Below are 14,326 nucleotides of genomic sequence, written 5' to 3'. Positions count from 1 at the left end.
AAACAAATAAGCTAACTTCCCCATTGTATATAATGTGCAATCCTCCCACACATGCCCAAACAGCTTGCAGAATAGGTCAGAAGCTTGACTAAACATTTTTCACCCAAAAACAATTTGTAAACTCAACAGGGTAGCAGAAATTTTTTGTACATCAGCTTTAACTAGAAAAACATTGTATAGAAAAATACAGACCAACTTGCCTTTCCAAGAGAGACTCTTTAGAATGCAAAATGAAGCAAAAAGTCTGGAAAGCTTTCTCTTCCTTGACCCAGACTGGGAAACAGAAATACGATTTCTGAATTTTAGAGAAGTGCCTACATTCCCATCCCAGCTTCTTCTCTCCACTTCCACAAAGATGTAAAGAAATAAGATTAGAATGTTTGAAAAATTCAAGCAGGTTTAAAAGCTGAATTTTCTTGTAAATAAAACTTGCTAAATTAATCACCAATTCAGAACAATTTGTAATACATTACTTACGGCTATTTAGAAGTTGTTAGTTCAGCTTTTTGAAGTGAAACACGAATAAAGCTCAAAATTAAAATTACTTTGTAAGTGAAGGTGACATCATTACACTGTATTTTATTTATTCCCTTCACCAATACACTGTAGCATTCATGTCTAAGTCGTACATTTTTTTCAGAAATAATTTTGCCTGTGTATTCACATTATCCTTAATAGTCTAGCAGCAAAATCAAAATAATAATTCTGTACCTATTCTAGATACTGCAGGAAAAACTGGCAAGAGTTTGATCTGATATCTGTCAACATAATTTTCTCTTTTGTATAGTCTCTTGTTTTGATATAATCACTTCAAACTTTATAGTCAAGAACTATTTCTGAAATTATTTTTTCATTTCCAGTTTGAGTTGGTCTAGTTAAAATAACCTCAAGAAAACCTGAAAAATCAAGGATAAATTTATATATCTGAGAGATTAATTCCCACAAAGTGCAAATTAACTTTTTAACAACAGGAAATCTTCAGGCAATTTTGGAGAGCCCATATGAGTTGTCTCACACTTCTCATCAGACTGAGCACACAAGGCTGGAAAGAAGAACTGCCAAGCCTCAGGAGCCTCCCTCAGGAACATCACAGTAGGACTCAAAAACAGCAATCTCACTTCTAAAATCCCATTGCTGCAGTTTTCCATGCCAGTGGGCTTCTGCAATTCCATGTCTTCTGCATGGATACCGCATGTTCCACTGTCCAATTCAGAGTAAAGAACTTAATCCCTTTCCAACTCCCCTAATTTTTCTTCCTAAACTGATTTGCTCTTTTCAAAGAGCTTCCACAAGCTTTTCATTAAGCAATGTCTGTTTTCTCATTTTATAAAACAATGCTCAAAGTGCAAAAAAATTATTTTTTGGTCCCTTTATTTTTTAAATTCTGAAGACATGTTTCTAAAACACTTTGCAGCCAGACTGAATCAGTCTGATTCCCTCAAGAAGGCAGTTTAGATGGGCAGTGATTCTGTGAAAGTTCAAGAGAAACAGGCATCACATTACTCTGTTCAAAAAGTGCTAAACCAACCATGGGTCCGCCTTTAAACATACACAGGCTCTTACAGTCCTTTTGCTACTTCTGCACTTTTCATGAAATTTTTAATAGAAAATAGAAATGTCTGTGAGCATTTAAATCTATAGTCAACACAAAAACTCAGAACTCCAATGCAGTTTCATTTACAGGATTACTGCTTGAGTTTATTCACCTATCTTCAATGCTGAAATTTAATGTGAAATATTTAAAACAATTATTAAAGTGTTTCTGGAGTGTTTATAAACCTCTAGCCTGGGAAGTCTCACAAGCAGAGACAATTAATTCAGTGACACATCTCCGATGAAAAGCCTGGCCAGCTATATACTCAGAGTTCAGAATTCCTTTACAGCTCAGTGCATTCTGCTTAACAAACGTTACAGTTTGACATGAAATAGCCCCAAAAAGTTCCTTCATGGTCCTGTTTGGAGCAACGTATGAAGAAACCCGTGGCGGACACAAAAGAATGAAACATTCAGCAAGTGAAAAGAACAGTGGTCACGTCTGCGCCCTGAGTGGCGAACCATTGTGGAGCCGCTCCCTTTCCAAAGGCCGCTGAAGAATGAATAAGCTGCTTAAGCACATTATCCCCTTATTCAGGTCAACACCATGCAAACCAGGACCGTGGTGCTTGTTTTTCTTAGAGGGTTCACACATCTTGAGAGATTAACATTTGCTACCAACTATTTCATGGCTTTCAAAACAGATTACCAAAAAAAGAAGTTCCGTCATACAATCGAGTATGTCAAACTGACATGATGATTAGGTACTTTTCCTCAATGACTTGGGTTTCTTTTGTGACCTAGCTTGTTGTCAAAGCTTAAACTTTGTTTTGTTCTTTTGGAAATCAAATCTCCCTCAAAACATAACTCATTTTTCCAGGTTAGTGGGTTTGTTATGCATATCACACGACACTGAAAAAGTTGATGCCAGCTTATTTTTAGACATGTTTATTCTAAGACTAAAAAAGAGTTCTGAAACATTTAGGTTTACCAATGTGGTATATTCAAGCTTTAACAGAAATAGTGTTTTCTAAGAATAAAGAGCTTCTTATTTAAAGTTCTAGTAGTGGTAGTGGAAATATCAGGTAGATCTATTTAGAATTAGATGTGCAAAATAACGAGTTCTTTAAAGCACTATCCGAGCACATTAAAACTGTAATGACCTTTGGGGGTTTTAAGAAAAAGGCAAATCGTTTATGCCATCTTACTGAAAGAGATCAGCAAACCATCAAAGTTCAAGCAAGGCTGAGCTGTGCACCTGGCTCTAATTTAGCTACAAAAGCCAAACCAGTGAGAAACAGAAAACTGTACATTTAAATATTTCATCAGTTGAGCATAAACACACTGAAATGTAATTTATTCCCAAACTTGGCACTGAGATGTTTCTTTGGAATGAATACATACTTCAGTGAACAGCTTCATGGAAAATTGTAGGGGAACATCTGCAAGACCCTGAGTCTTTCCACAGACAAAGATGGAGCAGAGATAGTTCAGAACCTGTGAACTGATAGTTCAGAATCAGTGCTACCTAGACAGTGTTTGGTGTACGGTAATGATTCAGAGTAGCAGCTAACCCCCCGCCAGTAAAATGCCAAAACCCTCCAGCAGCTCTACAATGGGAAATGATCTGCACTAGAGCCACAGTTACAGAGCTAAAAGAGGACTGTGTTTGCATGGGACATCTGAAGCTTTGGGACAAAGACATGCCACATGCCAGAAATTAAACACATTTCAGAGCATGGTTCATCTAACAGGGCACACAGTTACCAAAAACACCAGGGAGAGGCCACTGCTTTTTCAAGTCTTAATATTTTCTTACATTAATACACTCTAAATTATTTTTCTAACTTTCTTGTCTCACTTTTAACAGGTTGGGGAAGGGCTGGTGCACAAAGGAGGGTTTCTGTTCTCCAGAAAAGTTGCATATTCTAAACTTTTATTTTTGTTCCACAAGACTGAAATTTCTCTTGATGTGAAACTTTTTCCAATAAAAACAGTTAGCCAGTTAGGAACATGCCAATGTTTTGGACTTAATTTCAGCTTTCATCAATACTCATTATCCAGTAATCAATCTGCATTCATTTAAAGTTTCAGTTTGTAAGCATTAACATGCTGAATCATGATTTTCTGTCCTTCAAGAACTTCTTACAGCTGCAAAGTGTTTTTCACGGCATTAAAAAGAGTGTGTAAGACTTCAGCTTACACTAGACTAGAAGGCCTTTCCTTTTCTTTGAATAAGCTTGTTTTGAAGCCTGAAATACAGGATGATGCCCTTAAAATGTGTAACAAATTCTGTGTTTCCAAGTGCTAAGTGAACTTTGGATGGGTTTAATGCTAGTAATTGGGTTTGAGGGTGTAGAATACTTTGCAAAATAAGTTGCATAATCAAAGAACTAAAGACTTTTTCTGAAATTTTGTTTTCTTTGAATTACACTAGCCATATGACATACTCACTAAGAAATCACGGCCCCTCCTATCTAAACACCAGACCTTTATCAACACATTTGCAAATGTTAGCAAGGGGCCACTTGCAAGGAAAAAAGGAGCCTTACTCTCTGTTTCTCCCTAAAAGAAGGAGAGCTCATCTTTGGGAGTCTCAGCTGATATTTTATCTAGTATTAGTATTATTTGTATCTCCAAAAAAACAGGTATTGGCATACAGGGTAGTAGCTCTCTTTGTCTCTCAGTTTCCTCCACGGGCTCCTCCACAGGACAGGACGTCACAAAAGATCCCAAAATATAATGTCAAAAATGGGCCATTCTAGCTATAAAAAAGGTTGAAAAACCCTACACAATGGACATGAGTTTTAACATTTGAGTGTGCTCACCTTCCCAAAATCAAGTGGCTATCAATTCTTTAGAGACAAAGATATGGCCATACTATAATTACTATTTTCCCACCTCTAACCCTAAAAACATCACTGAAAATTGTCCTTTGTCTGTTCAGAGAAAATTCTAGACCTTCAATAATCACGAGTTTAAAAGATAATACATTCATAGTGCTCCTTTGTAATCAGTCTTGAATGCGGTGCTTGAAAATAATTACTTCTGTGGAATAAAGTTATTAACAAAGAGTATTATGAATTTTTGAGGCAGTTCAAAATACAAAAATTTATTAAAACTCTGTCGAAGCAATATCCTAATGTAACAGAAAAATAGTTATGGTGTTTAAAAATGCTGCTTAAAAGAATTTAAGGTTGTGGTAAAAAATACAGAGAATATATTCTCTTTCATGTATGTATAATGATACTACAGATTTGCATGCCTGGACTAGACTTTTTAAATTATTTTTCCTTAAAGACAGGCTTCATTTATTAATCTCAACTTGTTATTTAATTTCATGAGGTTATTAAAGTGTCAATGTGACCTTTACTTCCTGTGCTTGCTTCTGCTCAGGGATCTTACTCATTTCTAACCTGAAGAGGAATTACCAGCTGTAGCTTCGAATGCTCACTGAACCTTGTCGCTTATATTCCAGTGATTTCCCACGCATGCAGACAGCCCTGCCCAGCTGAAAAACTGTCAGCTCCAGCGAACTTTAACAACAAAATAAAAATCCCTCTAATGGCTGGAAAGAATGCCTCATGAAGGAATCTTGTAACACGCTATGAAATTACCACAGCCCATCCCCAAGCAAGACTGCACAAAGCCAGGCTGTGCCAAGGACATTCTGTGGGATGTTTCCGGCGCATGTATGTGGCACTGCATAAAGGCCCCAGTGTGCGAGTGCTGCGGGCAGGCTGTGGCTGTGTGCCCAGGGGCACCAGCCTCCAGCCCCCTCGCACGGCACCATCTGCCTCATCCCTCCATCCCGTGCCATGGCTACCAGAAGGGCTCTTCCAGGAAGTCAGACACATTGCTGTGAATGAGCACGCAAAGCTAAAGAGCACTCGGCCTCCTGAGGGTAACATTTACAAACATACCTGAGATACACAACTGTCTGGTTATGTGAGCCCTCATTAGCAAGGGATCACCAAGTGCAAAATCCAAAGACAGAAATTTGCAGCAGCAAGAGGCAAGATGCACTTGGTTTTTCAAGGGACTGATGCCTCTTCCAAGTCAGACAATGCATTTGTGTTTAGGGCATGACTCACTTGTGTCCACGAGTCAGTTTGTGGAACCAAGTGATGGATGAAGAGCTCAAGGGCTGTTGATGGTGCAGGGGCAGAGAGCAGTGTTGCCTTCTGGTGTGAGTCTCTAGATACACCTGAGTCACTCTCATAGCTAAACTTCAAAATTCTGGGAATGATAAAATATTTAATAGAAATTATACTTTTATAGAAAATTTCTTATGATTTTTAAGTGTAATTCAAGATTTCTGAGCACTTGAAATACATAACACTAATTACAGCCAGTGGTCCATTAATGATGCATATGCCCAAGAGGTTCCTTTTGAAACAAACTCGAATTCACAATGACACCTGAACCTCTCTACTTAAGTAGTGGGCTCTGAAAACTACAAGTAATACACACTACAGCTAGGCTAACAATATATTTCCATACTTGATATTGAATACTAAAATTTAAAAAATCTTAAAGCAATAACACATCTGACATCAGATGAATTATATATGTTTCAGAGCAATTTGACTTTTGTTCCACCACCAGTACACAGTACAAGAGACTCACACAACAATAACAAAGCTTTTTCAGTAAGTTACCACTGACATAAAAAAAAAATAAATCTTGCAGTAAATTTACTTGGAAAATCAGGCAAAAACTGCTCAGTGCACCTCAATCTTTATGACAGTTTCCAAACAGGAAAGACCTAGGAAGAGCTGAGTAGTGAAACATACCTCAAGCACAACTTTGCTAGCCAACAGATAAAGCAAAAAATAATGCCATTTCCCTGAAACTTAAATGCCATTGGAACCTTTTTTCAGGTCAAACAGCTTACATTGATTATTTTCAGCCAGTTTAACTTCTAAAAACTATTAGAAATATGTTTCAGAGAATAGCCATCATGAGTCATACCCTGTTCATAAGGAGAAAAGATATTTTCCTGAGGATTGGATTAGATGTTGTTTATGAAAGTACCATAATTCAAAAAAGAAAAAACTGCTTTCAAATCTAGCAAGTTTGGTTGATAATTTTTCATACTAGAAAATGAACATCTAAAAAGTTTTTCAATTCTAAACAGACAATTGTGCCAACATCTTCCATTACATAAAGTTAGCTTCAAAACTAACATAATAAATTCCTTGTTAGACTGATCTTTAAAGCACCAGAGTTCTCGTAGTACCATGCTTGTGTATCACCACCATAGGGATTCAAAAGGTTTTTCTTTTAAATCTACATTTACTTATGCACCAAGTAGCAGCTGTCACAAGCAGCTCATAACTAAGGCACATAGGATGAAGGGGAAATAACTTCTAATCTTGGAAAAATACTGAGAAAAAGTATAGAAAGATCCATTTCCTGTGTTAATTGTGGCAATCTGAAAATAATGGAATGCTTTCTATGAACAGGGCACTGTCACCATGGATGAAGTACATGTTCTTTACAGAACAGCTTCTCAGGGATCAGAACAAGCTGCCCAGGGAAGTGGTTGAGTTCCCATCCCCGGAGGTATTTAAAAGTACATGTGGCACTTCAGGACATGGTTTAATGGTGGACTTGGCAGAGCTAGCTTAACAGTGGGACCCAGTGATCTTATAGGTCTTTTCAAATCTAAATGATTCTATGATTCAACCTGCTACCAGAACCATATCTAGCAGAGTTAGCAAGGAACACAGGGAGGGTAATTCATTGTGCATTTTAAGAAAACAAAACAAAGCAAAATAGCAAGAGAAATATTCTGCATTATGTTTAATAGTCTGAGAGACCTCTCCTGATGTTAACATCTGTCTGGAGGGATAGGGACAATGCCAGTTCCACAAATGTCTGTAATTTGAGTTGGAACTTGGAAGACACTCAGAACCATGGTTTTGGAGGAACATTTCATCAGACACAATTTTAGCATGCATAACTCTTTTACACAGTAAAACTGAAAACAAATGGTTGTCTGCATGCCAGTGGCATTTCTTGAAAAAGTTAATTATTTGCCTATTGAGAAAACAATAGTCCTGAAGAATCCAACATCGTTTAGGACTTCAGCACATTGTCCTGCATGTAATCGCTAATATTTTAACATACAAACAATAGTCAGAAAAGAAATCTGAGAAATCTCATGTATTTTATTAATATAATTTGCAGAAGAAATCTCACAAGAAATCTCCTAAAACTCCTGATATCTACTTTCTATAAAAGCCCTTACTGACTCACAGAAAAGGCGCAGGTAGACCATTAAGCTCCCTACAAAACTGACCCCCTCAGGCACCACAGAGTTAATGACTACAGTTTCTTCTTCATGATCCACAGCTGCTATATGGCTTAAATCTCAGTCACATATCCTGTCACACATCAAGAAACATGTTACAATACCCTACACTTTGAAATACAGCTGATGGATAATGGGAAGCGGAAGCTACAAAAATAGATTACTGCAACCAAAGTTTCAGAAGTTTCTTGCTCTCAAAAACCATGAGAGAAGACATTCTAAAACCTACTTAAAGGTCCAGCCATAAGTGCTTATAATAAATCACAGAAGGTGGCCAAACAATACTCTTCTTAAAGAGCCCAAGCAGTACTCATGGCAGCCTACACAGTACCCTAAAGAACAAGTTTAGCCTCAGTGCAATGCTTTAGAGAAGTTGGAGATATTTATAGTTTTTTTCCCCTTTACTTAGCAGGAGTGTAGCTACCTCAATATATTACATTTTTTAGCTTAATCAAGAGAGTGACAAAATACAGCTGCTTGGGGTGATTCAAACACTTTTAATACATCTAACTTCTCTATACTACTTTTGCAAACCGAGAAACATATATCATTCCCTTTATGTTCATGCACTTACATTTACAAATTTTGTTTAGGATAGGTAACTGGAATGTCTAATTATAAGAATTCATCCAGCTTTCAAAGCCAGACAAAAATACAGAGAAGAATCCCAAACAAAACCAAAATCAAAAAGAGAACTACCAACAAAGTGAATCAGCATAATGTAAAGACTTATTGTTTTGAAGATGACACCAATAAAGGCTTGTTATTAATTAGCAACATTCAGAAGAATGCCATCTTAATAATTTTTCTTCATCTGAAAAATTACAAAGATAACATAAGCCTTAAAAAACCTTCAAAGACCTTTTTCACTCATATTCAATATTATACTAAGAGGATTTTGCTAATATTTTATCGGCTCGCACATTATGACAGCAGAGAGTCTCAAGTTCATCAGATTGAACAGAATTTTAACATATCAACAGATACCATTTACAGAACTGAAAATCTTGTTCTAGGTTACCAGTATAGCTAATTTCTATCCCAACAGTTCCAATATTTTGGTTTTATTTTTTTTCCATTCACATGTAACTACAAATCCCCACCACTTGTTTTGACCTCTCATCAGTTTTATTAAACTTATGTCTATTTATTTCATTTACTTCCATAAGCTATTTCCACATGGTCTTTCCTTTGACCCTGACATCCCTGTCTCCTGTGCTGACATTCAGACATTTTCCTCCTTAGAGCCAAATGGGTTGGACCTCTTCCAACACCAACAAGTCACATCAACAGTGTCCCCTGGACTGAAAAAATATGTTGATATTATTTTGGTGCTGGCATCTCAATCTGTCATATCACTAGTCAAAAAAAGAAAGTCATTCTGTGCACAAAGCACAAGTGTTAGTGCAAGGCCAACAATTATACGAGCACCTTTACAAATCAAGCGTGACAACTTTGTCCCAGATGCTAGGCTGTCTTATGTGGAGCCATAAATAATACGTTTTCCCACCTTCTGTGATAATAGCTCTATTTATACCCATTCCTTCTCTTGTCTTCCCCACTGCCTGTGAAATTGCTGAGGAGGTTGACAGCAGTTACTGTGAAAGCCAATGAAAACAAACACTATCTGTTGCTGTCTTCTGAACATAAAGAATTGGATATGTCCAATGTATCTTCAAACAAAGTCTGCCATCAATTTAGTCTAAGGATATTCATGCATGTATTCCAAAATAAGCATTTCCAGATATGAATTTCTGCCCACTTTCATAGATCCCCTTGCTCTGGAAAGTCAAGTAAGAAGAAATTAAATGGACTGACAGAACTGCCTTTAACATAAGTACACAGCTCGTTCTCTCTAGTGTCAGCTGAAACTGACACTTCAATCCTGTGTCACTTAAATCCACCTATATTCTTTCTTCTAAAACCCTTTTCTCTTCAGCTTCTCAGGTCTTAAAAATCATTGCCAACACATTGTTTGGTAAATGTGAAAATCTGAGGCACCACCTAGTTTTGTCATATTTTCCGTGGTCTAACAAAATAGAACATTTCACAAAAGAAATAATGATAAATAGAAAATTTCACAATAATAAATTAACAGTCTCAGAAAAAGAATACCATATATTCCTAGCCAAAATGACAATATTTAAAGGATGAAAGTAGATCAAAAGTAGCAGACAATTGCTGAGGTCTTCTCACGCACTAAGCAGTGGAATGGCATTTCTCAAAGTGCAGCAGAATGACACTTCTCAAAGATAACAAGTTTGTTTAATAAGAGGTTGACATAAGTTCAAAACCAAGTTTCAGTCTCTGTCAAAGTCTCCTGAGTCACACAGTAACCACATATCAGATGCAGAGAGAGGCGAGTGAAGGGCAAACTGTGTATGAATTCACGTTAGCTAACTTAAGAACCTATACTGGATACTTCTACATCTAAACTAGTCTGGGCTCTCTTTATAGTCAACAAGTTAAAATATTAAAAAACATTTTAAAATACAATTTATCAGACCCATTTGAGACATTTCCTCTACAAGAAGCAGCACCTGTTCCCCTTACAAAATTAGCTTAGGAGGACTAGCTTAGGTTAAGATGAAAAGCTCCACATCTCTTTTTAAGTCTTTCTGAGCTTACCTCGTTTGGCTCCAGACTCTCAAGACTAATCATTCAAACACAAGATTATGACTGTCCATTCCAATGAACCTTAAGTATGGGAAAGAAAGAGGCAGAAACATTGCTGCCTAAGTGGGTATACCAGAAAAGTCTAGATTTGGGTTTAGTACACAGGCACCATGGAAAAGCTGCATGGTTACAAGAAGACTGCAAACACATCTTTAGTAATTTATGAAAGCATAAGAGAACTTCAGGAAAGGCAATTGAGAATGATGGTGGATGTAAGTCTGGCACTGAAATATACAACAATAAAAGGATGTATTTTTGTATTTCATACAACATGCATCCTAAAAAGATCATATGTACTTAAAAGTCTCCTTTATTTTAATTATACTGGAACAACTGGATGAATTTTTAAAAAATGCAATAACATTTTGTTGTACAATAATAATAGTAAGTTCTTGGTGAAAAAAAAATATTTCCCCATTGTTTTTTTAATGTATTTAGAAAGGACTGTAAGTACTTTTGCTACTGACAGGAAATGAGGATCAAGGTATTTTTCACCCCCTATTAGGGTAAAAGAAGATGAGCACCATAACAGTAGCAATGTAAACACAGAATGCCTTTCTACTGCAACAGTAAAGAACAAAGGCCATTACAAGTGACTGCAACATTCAAGAAAATGCTGATAGTGTACATATTCTGAAATGAAGAAAAATATTTAAAGAGAAAAAATGTTTAAAATCCAGGCCCATTTATATTTGAGTTTTATTGGTAAAAGCACTGGTACTCACAGCTGCTGATGTATGCCTAACAAAATATGAGAAAAGCAGCTAAACGAAAACAAGAGAGGAGATGCAATATGGTCCCCTGGGAAAACCATGTAAAGAATAGCAAATGATCTTCCACATTTGAAAAGAAGTCAAAACTTTTAACAGTTCTAAATACTGTGGGAAATGCTGTTCCCCTCTGGGTACAATTACTTCATAAAAGGGGTAGGCAATGTTTTGTTTTTCAGCTCTCTTAATATATCATTAGTAGAACGCATTCCCTAGGAAGCAGAGGACATTTGTACACAGTCTTCTTGAAGGTTTAATAGGGCCACGGAAATTCATAGTAAGACAGAAGATACAGAAGAAAAAGTAATTAAAAATTGCAGAAGTCTAGGGACAAAATAGACAACAAACTCAAAGAGGTTGTCTTTAGAAGACTGAAACACACTGGAAATATCAGTATCTTGGGTAAATCTAGATTTATTACTATACTTAAAAATTCTCAACCCATCTGAGTAAAAACACTGAGTAAAAATAACTTATGAAATTTTGAAGTTGTGAATGTATTACAGACAAATTGTAGCTATTCAATAAGAGCACTAAAGAGCAGGACTAGAAAAACTTTCAAAAATTACTGACAAACATCCACTGTCAGATACTCACGATCCACTCAAACATGTCAGCCACCAGTCCCTGCACTGGGGGAAAATGATGAGTCTGGATGTAAGTGCCATCCCTTCTTCAGAGCATTTTTTAAGTCTGCAAGTGTAATATGGATGCTGACACAGTTCCAGGAGTTCATGTTACATAAATAAAGCATGTTTAGGAGAGATTGATGATGCCATATTTATTTTAGATGTGGATATTTTGTAACACACTGGAAAGATAACACTAAACCCCTCAATTTTAGAACATGCATCTATAAAATCAGTGTCCATTCCCTCTTCTAACACAAACTCAGTCCACTTCAAATAATTGAACTGACTTAAAAGGAGACTACGTTGACAAAATAAACCAGTGTGGGCTTTTTCTCCTTCACAATGGGCTAGACAGGACTTTGAGCTCAGATATCACTTTACTTTTCAATACTTCTTAACACTGAAGAGAGAATGGAAAAAATTACTCATGACACTGACTCTAAAGAAACTTGTATCCAATCACATTGTTTTCTTGCCAACCCAAAGTTCAGAAAGGGGAAGAAAGGAATGGTCATCTATTTTCTCCCTTCATCAAGTGCTGACTGTATACTACCAGGGAAGGCAGTACAGCAGCAAGATCTAAGGAGAAAAAAATCCACTTGTAAAATAAAATTTAACTGGTAAAGGAAAGTGCAATTATCTCCTTCCAGACTGGCACAGACAGGCAGCAATCAAAAAATAAAAAACACAGAATATTTACTCCATCAGTAGTTTTACAAATGTTAATTAATGCTTGGAACTCAGCACCATTGAGCCACACCATTACCTCTGAGCACTTTCCTTGGCCTGACTATTTTGTGGAGCATGTTAAAAAGGTTAATATGGTCAGTAACATTTCAACACACATAAATGAAAAGCTGCACATAGAACCTGTTCTGATCACACATAGGTGTCATTTCTGTTGCAGAAACGTGCAAAACTACTAGGGAACACACTGGAGAATATAACCTAGAAATGAGATTCTCATATATACACCAGATACAAAAATAGATTATTTTTATATAGATGGGACCAACCTCTATTCACAGAATTCAGGAACTGTTACTGCTATGTTACAGTAAAACTGTCACTGAAATGTCTCCAGTACTAACAATCATCATTCAAGGGGAAGGCCACAGGACCTTTTTAAAACCAGAGAGCATAATCATTCCCATTACATATTTACTACATTAAAAAAAAAAATGCAAAAGTGCCACAACTCTACATATGAATGCAAATTGTGATTTTCTTTTATTTAGAAATCCCTGCAGCTCTGCACAATTTAAATTATTTACTTGACGCATTTGTATCTTCAGATTGATAAGGTATGAAATTGCAGCTTTCCTCTACAATCAGTTTTCTACTGTCCAGGTTTCTGTTTTGGTTGAAATATGAATAATAAAATCAGGTTTGTTTCTGTTTTCTCATCAGTTTTCATTTGCACATTTATGTGTAAGTACTCCTCAAGAGTAAGAATCTTGGAAGGGTAGTACTAATTCTTACAACAGTTGGAAATAATATGGGGAAATACAGAAAGCTAACTAGAACAAACTGAAAAGATGAGCTTGAATTTGCACTTCAGCTTTTCTGGACTGCATATTCCAGCACAGATGCCTGTCATTCCTCCAGAGGAGTCAGAACTGCCAGCCCAGGCATGCTCATTGACCTATTTAGGGCAACTGTGAGAACCGTCACATTCCTGTACTTCAGTATTTTAGTAAGTTAAGAGAAAAAGATATTCCAAAGCAAGCATGCAGGAAACAACTTGAAATAGCAACCCACAAGTCCCTGAACTGTCACAGAGGAAGGAGTAGCTGCCCTAACAGCTGTCCTGCACATTTCTCCCTCTTGTGCACTTTTCAGTGCTTAAATCATAGAATTATAGAATTACTTAGGTCAGAAAATACCTTTAAGATCAGTGAGTCCAACTGTTAACCCAGTACTGCCAAGTCCAGCACTAAACCATGTCTCTAAGCACCAACTACATAGCTTTTAAATACTTCCAGGGGTGGGGACTCTACCACTTCCCTGGGCAGTCTGTTCCAATGTTTAACAACCCCTTCTGTGAAAAAATTCTTCCTAATATCCCACATAAAACCCACCCGGTGCAGCTTCATGCCATGTTCTCTCATCCTATCTCTTATTACTTTGGAGAAGACATCACGTTTTTAGAAATGTGTCTCTTTGGAGAAGATACACATTTTTAAAAAGCAAACTGGCCATCATGATTCATCTGCACATTAAGGGCATATATATGTTACCCATCAGTTTTTTAGCTGTATCTACACAGGGCAAGAGAATATTTGTGTGTCCAGCTTCCTTGCAGCCATTGCAGCTGCAGCTGGAATCCACTCTGACCCCTGGGCAATCCACATGGCACTGTGCTGGTGCTCGGAGCACCATGATGTCTTCTGCTA

The 14,326-nt window shown here is 36.9% G+C and overlaps 1 protein-coding gene across 1 annotated transcript in view; it reads right to left on the bottom strand.

Moving 5' to 3' along the window:
* Positions 1 to 14,326, bottom strand: part of ME1 (malic enzyme 1) — a 156,041-nt gene that overhangs the window by 69,853 nt on the left and 71,862 nt on the right. The gene's annotated exons all lie outside the window — the stretch shown is intronic.

This window comes from Passer montanus, unplaced genomic scaffold, assembly GCF_014805655.1.
Source record: "Passer montanus isolate IOZ18808 unplaced genomic scaffold, ASM1480565v1 scaffold11, whole genome shotgun sequence".
Classification (NCBI taxonomy): Eukaryota; Metazoa; Chordata; class Aves; order Passeriformes; family Passeridae; genus Passer; species Passer montanus.
This window is presented reverse-complemented; position numbering and strand designations above follow the sequence as displayed.